Source organism: Solea solea, chromosome 1 (assembly GCF_958295425.1).
Source record: "Solea solea chromosome 1, fSolSol10.1, whole genome shotgun sequence".
NCBI classification, from domain to species: Eukaryota; Metazoa; Chordata; class Actinopteri; order Pleuronectiformes; family Soleidae; genus Solea; species Solea solea.
The window spans coordinates 26,866,224-26,875,631 of NC_081134.1; positions in this window are offsets into that span (position 1 = coordinate 26,866,224).

Sequence of the window (9,408 nt, forward strand, 5' to 3'; positions counted from 1 at the left end):
AGAGATACACCAGGAGCAGATATACAAAGGAGTGACTGTGGAGCTGGTGTGATTACAGGTGTGTTCACAGGTGAGCTGAGCTGCCTGATGAGATGGGAGTGGCTGAAGCAGAGGCTGAGAGAACGGAAACAGGGTGACTGAACTGTGACAATAGCTGTAAAAATAAATAGTTGTGGCTTCTCTTGGAGAGCTGAATCGTGTGTGTCGCTTCATGTCTGTATTTACATTTAAACTATAGCTGCTTGTGTTTTGTTCGTTTGATGTTATTCATGCTCTGGGTGTGAAGAGGTCAGAAAAATGAGTTTAGAGTGTGATTCCCCGTTCTTTCTCTGTTCTTTCTCTGTTCTTGCTCTCTCTCTCTCTCTCTCTCTCTCTCTCTCTCTCTCTCTCTTTCCCCGGTTGTTGAGCAGTAGCAGCATAAAGTTGTAGTTTTACTAACAAAAGTTGACTGAGCTCAATACTCAGTAGAATAGAGTGTTTTCTGTGGAGACAGGAGCTGGATCTTTGCAGCGAGGCGGACGCTACCCTGGTTGAGTTGAGAGTGTTTGTCTATAAATAGGCTGATACATCCCAGTGTCAAATATACCGTATTGGGCCTGATTTAAATGATCTATAGTGCACGCATGGTCTAAAGTGCATTAGTGTGTGTCAAACTGGCACTTTAGGGTTGTATTTAGTGCCTGAATTATTCAAAGATGTTTTTTCGGTGTGATATCAGCCAATCAGAATTGTACTTGTCATTTGCATTAAAAGCCAGATGCACCTGTGCCTGGTGCATTGCTTTTAAAATTGTGAATGCAGGAGTGAATGATTCTCCCCTGAAGACACAGATCTGCTCGTGTGTTAGGCTTGTCGGTCAAAACAGGAGAGACAGGATGGAGAATTTAAAATAATGCAGAATACAAATAATCAGGGGCCACACGGTGGTGTAGTGGTTAGCACTCTCGCCTTGCAGCGAGAAGACCCGGGTTCGAGCCCCGGTTGGAACAAGGGCCTTTCTGCATGGAGTTTGCATGTTCTCCCTGTGTGTGCGTGGGTTCTCTCCGGGTTCTCCGGCTTCCTCCCACAGTCCAAAAACATGCAATGTGGGGATAGGTAAATTGGACACTCTAAATTGACCATAGGAGTGAGTGTGAGAGTGAATGTTTGTTTGTCTCTATCTGTGTGTGGCCCTGCGATGGACTGGCGAACTGTCCAGGGTGTACCCCGCCTATCGCCCGATGTAGCTGAGATTTGCACAGCACCCCCCGCGACCCTCTGGTGGAGGATAAAGCGGTAGATGATGACTGACTGACTGACAAATAATCAGAGCTGAGAGAGCAGTGAAGAGCAAAACTAGAGGAACTTTAAAGAAATGTGCCAAAGTCAGGTTTGAAATGAAGAATAAGCAGTGGATGCAGCGATGTGCCTGTGCATAAAAGGGCCGCAGCCCTGGCAGAGTCCCCCTCCCCACACTAATGGGTACGTGGTCCTGGACATTTTTTATGCTGTATTTGATCAAAATTCAAATTTGGAAAAAATATATATCGCTGTCATTCCCTCTGTAAACAGTGCCTGAGTCACTGCTCAGGCACTGAGCAGTACTCTTCCATCAATGCGACACTCATCTGCACCTGCATTCAGTCACAATAATGCATGGAAACATGTTTGAAACAATTAAGATAAAGTTTATTATTATAGCACATAAACTCTATATTCACATCATCACATTCCCTTTAATTAGGCATGTAGAATATTTATTATAATACGACTGTGCTATTAAAAGCATAATAGGTCACTTGTGGCATGTGGGTAGTTACAAATGTTATAATTATTCTCTCAGATGTATGTATAAGTCCATTTTCACTGCTTGTAAAACGTACAGTTGAATTTTAAAAACACCATGGTCAGTCACTGTCACACATGAAGAATATGAGATTTTTTTTTAAAATCTTATAATTACGATTCACTTTCTCGTTATAACCATCTGAAAGGTCTTACAGAGTCTCTGCAGTTCTACCCTCTGAACACACACTACCTTTTTCCTAATCATCTTCTGGTCAAGTCAGTTTTATTCCTTTTAGCTTAAATGTATTAAATTATATATCTGCCCTGACTAAAGTTATGCTCATCATCGTCTTCACTGTCAGCAGCAAACTGGGTGAACTGACGTCGCTCAGGGGAATAAGATTGTTCCAGGTTTTAAATGGCTTTAAGGGATGTTTTACAGAAATGAAACTCCATGAATCAAAAATATAGATTACAAAGATCTATAAATGCCTATGTCTGTGTCCTGTGAACAGTTTACTAGTGTGGTCTATGGGAAAATTGCTTTTTGGGTCACATGAGTATTTTTTGTTGTGGCCACAGGAAAAAAAAATGGCTGCAAGGCAGAGGGGGCGGAGCTATATCCAGTTCTTATAATACAGCCGTGTTCCAGACTCCTACTTTATTTCATTGCAGTCTGATTATGAAGCACCTACACAACATGGATGTTTGACGGAAAAATGTGACAACTGTGTTGCTCTGTGCGACACCGAGAGTCTATTGTTCGGTCCTGCGACCGATTTTCAGGTCTCAAGCTGTGGTTTCTGTCAGTAAATGGGAAATGAAGCTGTATGTTTGCCTCCTAACAAGCAGGAATCACATAGTCAGGTTCATGACATTGTCTCGTTGTTGGGGGAACTGAAAAAAAAAGAAAACCTGCAATGATGGGTCAGTGTTGCAGATCTGTTCAAATGTAAAGCAGCTGAAACACAGATTTCACGGGATAACTATTTATTATGTCATAGACTGTTTCTTGTAAGTGCACCAATAACATGTGAATTAAACGGATTTCCTTCATCTTTAAATGATGGAGTCATTAATCAGTGAAATGAAAAAAATACGTTTTTGTGCACATAGCAGACGTTTTGTAATAGCCATGTATTTGGGGTCATGATGTGAGCATTTTTCTCTTTGTATTTGCCCTCTGTGACTCTGCTCTTTATCTGCACTGTAATAGAGGAGGCGCTGCCAGCTGGAGAGTGTTAAAGAGAGATGAGATGAATGGAGTCATTTGAAGCCAGGTGTTTCATTGAGAATACGAGTCAAAGGGAATGGCGGCTCAGTAAATGAGCTATTTCACTGCTCTTTGTCTACAGCAGCACGAATTCCAATCAGGAACTGAATTGGTCCCAATGACACAGACTGTGCTAATGGAAGGGAGCTGAAAAGAGAGAGATGTGTCACTGGAACCTTAATTCTCTCGGTGTGTGGGAATGAAATGGGAAAAACACCTTCACATAGATCGTTGCTATTTGTAGTAATTGTTGTATCCGTGAGGTAGAGAACTAAGAACAAGCCAGTGTAAGCTAATTACATTACAACAACTGTTTAAAATGATTCAATATGTAAAAATGGAAGCGTCACAACTTGTATTCTCTTGAATGGGCAAAAAAATTGTGCTACTACTCATTTGATTTATAAAGTCAGTCAGCGTGAATAGATATTGGATTCATTCAGTTTTCCGAGCTGAAGATCTTTGCCCGAACCCGACGGGACTTAACTTTTATCATTTTACACAGGGCTCAGGCTCGTGTGGGAAATGAGCGGTCAGGTGATGCGTTTGGGTTAGCGCGAGAAAGATGCTAAAGTGGATGCTGAGGAGGCGGCGGACACACTGGACTTTCTGAAGCCGCTCTATGAAGCACAGTGGGAACTTCAGGGAGCCAAGTATCCAACACTTGATGGTGTGAATTTAACCAGGTGAGAATGTTGTCACACTCAGTCAGGCATGCCGTACGTGCTCATGGCCGCACTCTTCTGCAAGCCATGGCTGCAGGTGCACCAGATGTTGAGAGTCGAGACCCAGAGCTCTCCGGAGTCAAACACAGGCCTGTTTAGAGTGCTGAGGTGTAACCATGTTAACGGAGGACTTATTTTATTTCTTTGTTCCAACTTCCTAGTGGCCTATGTAAATGTATAAATGACTCATTCTTAACAAAAGGCGAAAGAGCTGTGTGTGTGTGTGTGTGTGTGCACATTTGAATTATAAAAAGCTGTACATCAAAATGTGCTTGTCAGACTCGGGCTTTTGTCGGGCCTAACTTTTAAGGCCCGATTACAGCAATCACATGTGTGAGTTAAAACCCTGTGTCAATCACACCAAAGTACAATGTTTTAACCGCTAAGTAAACTGACGGTGGAAACCTCATCGAAGCTGTTTGAGGACAGAGTGCTGTTATTTCTACGACCCCTGTTTTAAAAATGTAACTGTGCTGTAATTCCTGCATACGACAGTTTCCTAAGTCTGGAGGTTCAGACTGTAATAATGGTGCTAAATACCTGCTAACCACACTGTTTCCATACACCATTCACTGGTGTGTGTGTGTGTGTGTGTGTGTGTATTCCACTTAATCAGTCATGATAGCTAATCGAGAAAAGAGAAGTTACCACACTGCAACCTTCTTCTGCTGAGAGGGCATTACACTTTACAATTACACATTGAGGCGCAGTCAAACCGCAGCAGAGTGCAGTAATCATGAAGCAGCAGATATTACCCTGCACATTAGTGATGGGAAGTTCGACTCTTCTTACTGACTCGGATCTTTTACTCTCGGACAGTAAATTGAACTCATCTTTTTTTCATTTCATTCATTTTTACAGCGGGTGGCGCTGTAGCCTTCTTGTGGGCGTTGTAAAAAAGACCACGGTTCTCAAACACTTAACACTGTAGGCAACATCGTTTGCTTCAGCTGACAAAGTATAATAAACAACATGCAATTCAAACCATATGAAACCCTAGGAAAGCAAATACACACCTCAATAAAGTGACAAGTTACTTGTGTCCAGTATCCTCTCTGCCATTGTTGTTTAATGGCACAAAGGTGACTGGGTAGCTGTCACGTGACCTGAGGACGGATGCTCGCTCAGTTGAGTGAATCCTGAACTAATCATTTCTGTTTCCTTTCCTGCTGATCTTATGCAGCTGCCTGCCATCGTGTGGCGAAGGAAGGTACTGCATGAAAATGAACGAACGAACCACTCAGTTGAGTCACTCCTGAACTAATCATTTCTGTTTCCTGTTCTGCTGACTGAACTTATGCAGCTGCCTGCCATGTGGCGAAGGAAGGTACTGCATGAAAATGAACGAATCACTCACTGAGACGACTCATTACTCCCGAGTCATATAAAAGATTCGTTCATTTTGAACGAATCGTTCACGGACGACACATCACTACTGCACATTCAAATGTGCAGTGGTCGGTCTTGACATCTGTAATCATAATAACTGCACACGTTTCTTTCTATTCTGGTGGTTGATTTTGTTTTCTCTCTTTTTTCTCATGACCGTTAATATTAGAAATATTTATTTCTGACATGACGGAACATGATGACTTTAAAATATGACCACCTGAGGCTGATAGATGACTAGTCATGGTTGGTGTTCGTTCAGCTTGGCCTGCATCCATGCCATCTTTGTTCTTCAGAAGAAGACAACAGTGTACATTTCTCCTGAAGGTTCATTTGCTGCAGAGGAAGTTGCTGTTGGTGCTAGGGCAGCAATCATTTCACCAACCAATCAGCTCTCTCTCCTTCTCTGAGCTGCCCTGTGATTGGTGGAATATCCTGTGACACTATACATGTAGATTTTCAGTTATGACGTTTTAAACAGAGCTTAGAAGAAAAGAGCCGCTCTCTCACTCTGGGATCCTCTACCTGCCTATATGTGGTCATCACTTCCTGTTTTATTCTTTATAATAATACAGGAAGTAAATGTCAATGGATCAGACTCTAATGTCTGACTGTGCAGCTGCTGACATTCAAGGCCAGTGTAGTCTGTGTGAGTACAGAAGACACACTCTACCTGTGCTAATGGATAAATAAGGGATTTCAGCATGAATACATGGCCTCTTCACTCACCACAGTCCATCCCACTCTCCTCCTCTTCTCTGCACTCACACCTTATCATGACAATAACTTTGTTTTCTCTCTCTCTCTCTCTCTCTCTCTCTCTCTCTCTCTCTCTCTCTCTCAGTTATCTCTAATGCCACAGCTTAAATAATACAACTATAACCATTACTATATACTGTATTATATAGCTCATATTATCCTCATCCATCTTTCGTCCTTTTCTGAGCGCCACACGAGGAGCTGGAAACAATCCCAGACGACGTGATGTCATAGCCAGGAGGAGATGAAGAGGATGATGGGGATTTTGTCATGCTCCTGGCATCTATCTTCTTCTCCTTCCTGTCCTTGTAAATGTGATGTTTTGTTTTTAATCTGCTGATCATGCGACACCTGACCCCTCCTCTGTGGATCTTCCTGAGCTTTCTCCCATTGTTCCACAGAGTTTTTCTAGGGACAGGTTGGAGGCTGTCACTGGCTGTACGGACTGTAAATTGTGTCTGTGATGTTGGACTATGTAATGTAATGTATGTAATGTAAGCTGCTGCTGCGCATATGAAAACACCAGCCTCACCTTCAGAAGTCATCCACATGCATGCAGCTCTCATTGACAAACCAAGGCTTTGGATCGCTCTACTCTAAAGTGTTTGGTGTACAGTTTGTCAAAATACTTGCTTACTTAATCAAAAGCATTCCAGATCCTCACAGAGTCTTTGGTCTTTCACTCACAGCTTGCTAGCGCCATCTATTGACTATGATCCTCTCCGGTCGGGCCGTCGGTGGAGTCTCATCAGTGCTGCAGAGAGGAGGTGACTGACTGCAAATCCATCCATTTTCTTTATCTCCCTTGTGTGTGCTTGTGTGTGTGTGGGGGGGGGGCACACAGAGGCGTGTGCCACACAGAGGCACAACCTTCGGGCGAACTGGGGTCCAAACCGGTGACCTTCTTGCTGTGAGGTAACAATGCAAGCCACTGAAACACCGCGTGGCTCCTCGGACTGTATAGTTACTTACAAATTAATCGAAATTGTAATGTGACCAATTGCTATGTTCAAATTGGTAGAAATGTGACATTAGTATGATGAAAGTCTACAGTGATGCAGGAATCCACTGCAGATGAAAACAAATATTTATTTGTCATGTTTGACCCTTTTTTCATGAAAATGACTTTATGAATGAATCAAATCACCATCACAGTATCAAAATCCTCACAATATGAATGACTTTGTTATGCATTTCTAGCATTTCCTTGACGGATAAAATAGGAAGGACGGTTTCTGTTCATTATTATTGTCCATGTAAACATAGTGACTGTTCATTGCAGCTGTAAAATGATTTGTCCGTCACATTCTGTAATATTTGGCAGTTGGAATGGAACAATATCATTGAAAGTTGGTCTTATTCATGAACAAGCTTCCACTGAATAACTAAATATGTTGACTTTTTTGTCTGTATGTAATAGTGCATATGCCGTGTGGTCATGTTCTCATGAAAAGATATGTAATATATGTTACATTAACTATAATATAATTATAGCATTGTTACAACAACATATTTAACCTAAAACCTAACCATTTGCACAGGACTGTATATATAAATAAATATATCTACTTGAGGAGTTGTTGGCTCAGATATTTGCATAAATAAGCAGTTGAACAAGTGTACCTAATAAAGTGGCTGGTAACAGTACAGTGTGCTGGGCTGAGGCATGACATTCTTAGGCTAAAATGTTCAACTCCACTTTCTAAACTTTCTAAAATACACAAACTATTTGGAAAGATGAATTATTTTCAAAATAATTCAATAATAAAAACAATGATTTGTTAGTGAAAACATGTTGTCCTTGCTATAATCAAGGTTAGTCTAGCTTTGAGTTGTGTTTGGTAAAAAAAATAAATAAATAAAACCAACAGATAATTGTCTGTCTAGTCAGGGCCAAATATTTCAACCATTCCACTGGAGGAAAATTGTGTTGTTTGTGAGTGTTGTGTGATGTTGTAGAGACCTCACAGGAGGAAATGGTAACAGTGAGAGTCCATAAAATCAAACGTTTAAGTGCACATTGCAAGTTTCTACTGCTGGAAAAACCTGGTCGTTCTGTGGTTCCGCCCCTGCTCTGCTGCTGTATACACACAAACGCTCCCTCACTCAGGTCTGATAGTTTTGTGTGACAGAGTTGTGCTTGTTTTCAGCAGGAGTTACACACTGCACCTTTAACAGAATTATTAGATTAAAACAAACATTTTCTAAAAATGTAATTGATAAAAATAATCCATGCACAGTCCATTAAAACTTTACTAAAGTCCACAAGTGAGGAAACTTGACTTTTCGGAGTTACTTTCCACCAGTGCCCATAAAGTATGCACATGGGAAGCACCATTGATTGTTTTAAGTGATCCACGCTGTCCATATGGGCTGCAGCGAGAATTCCCAAAGCAATTTCATGGTAAGTGATGAGGGAGAAAAGCCAAAGCTCGTTTTTTCTTTCCGTGCACAGAGTACAGTTGAAGATAATAAGACTCCTGCAGCCTGAGCTGTTTAGGTCAAGTGAGTATCAAACTCTGTCGTACAACAATTCTCCCCCCACTAGTGCAAGTCAACAGGGACAAACTGTCCATGGATACACGAGCTGGTCAAATATTTGAACTTTAATGTGATGTTCTGTGGACTGTGAAAGGCTGAGGCCACTGTTCTGACCTCACCATGAAACAGGAGAATCATTCCACTGTCATTTCTAAATCGTGCAGCGCTGGTCCACTCACAAGTGTTTGTCTTCTTTTCAACTGAAGCAAACAACAATCAATAATGGAGAGAGATTGTAGCTTATGTTATTATGATAGTGTTTACGAATGATATTATTAATAACAATTTTTTTTTATATAATTTATGCTACTGAAACACATTGATTCACATATGCAATTAAATGAAATACCTTATTTTTTAGAAACACACAAAATAGTACATTGTTAAACACCTTCCTGTTCTTTTATTTTATTCAAAAGTGGATATAAATTAGAATGGATGCAGATAACTGATTTAAAATGTGTTTAAGACACAAACATCTAAATAAAAATGAATTTAAAGGTCCAGTGTGTGAGACTTCTTAATCGAATTGTTGGTAAATGTGATGTGGGCGGAGCTATTTTTCCTTGTTTGCATATTATTAAGCCCGAGAAAGATAGTGGTGTCTGTGACAATACGTAGTTTTATTTCAAAGTGATTATCACCATCGTTCAAAACATATTCATGTTTAGTATATTTCATTTTATCCTAAAATCAACTATTCTTGAATCATAATGTTTGAGATATGTTTGGTCCTTGGTTAACTTTGAGCTCTGAGTGGCTCAATAAATGTGAACACGCTGAAAATCAAGGGGCATTTACCTTTATTTGTTAAGGTTCTAATAAAACACTTCCTCTCTTCCCTGCACAGTGAATATGCAGATGAGCGTCTCATAAGTGGACTCTGAGGCAGCCGCCGCTGTTCACTCCACTGATTACGCTGATAAAATAAACTTCGCACTTCCTCACTCAAAC